At 35.6% G+C, this 208-nt stretch overlaps 1 long non-coding RNA gene across 1 annotated transcript in view; it reads left to right on the forward strand.

Moving 5' to 3' along the window:
• The first annotated feature begins 43 nt into the window (after positions 1–43).
• The window catches only part of LOC105116608 (uncharacterized), a 16,271-nt gene continuing 16,106 nt past the window's right edge, over positions 44–208 (forward strand). The window contains exon 1 of the long non-coding RNA XR_840562.1: positions 44–54. This is a non-coding gene — a long non-coding RNA (uncharacterized LOC105116608). The remainder of the gene's footprint in view (positions 55–208) is intronic.

The following is a 208-nucleotide window of genomic DNA, read 5'->3' on the forward strand; positions in this document are numbered from 1 at the left end:
TTGAAACTATGGTTGTGAAGTTTGTGCATTGTCACTCTTCCAATTGAAATTTGGGTGATTTCTCTAACTAGGGTTGTCTGTTTAGGCCTTTGAAAACTGATTAAAGCATGAGCTTATTCATGGAGACATTTTTTAAAAGAAGGCAAGGTTGGATAATCATTGGTTGAGTGTTCATTTGTTTCACAAATTTGACACGCAATGTCTTGAG

The sequence above is a fragment of the Populus euphratica genome, unplaced genomic scaffold (assembly GCF_000495115.2).
Source record: "Populus euphratica unplaced genomic scaffold, PopEup_1.0 scaffold1004.1, whole genome shotgun sequence".
NCBI classification, from domain to species: domain Eukaryota; kingdom Viridiplantae; phylum Streptophyta; class Magnoliopsida; order Malpighiales; family Salicaceae; genus Populus; species Populus euphratica.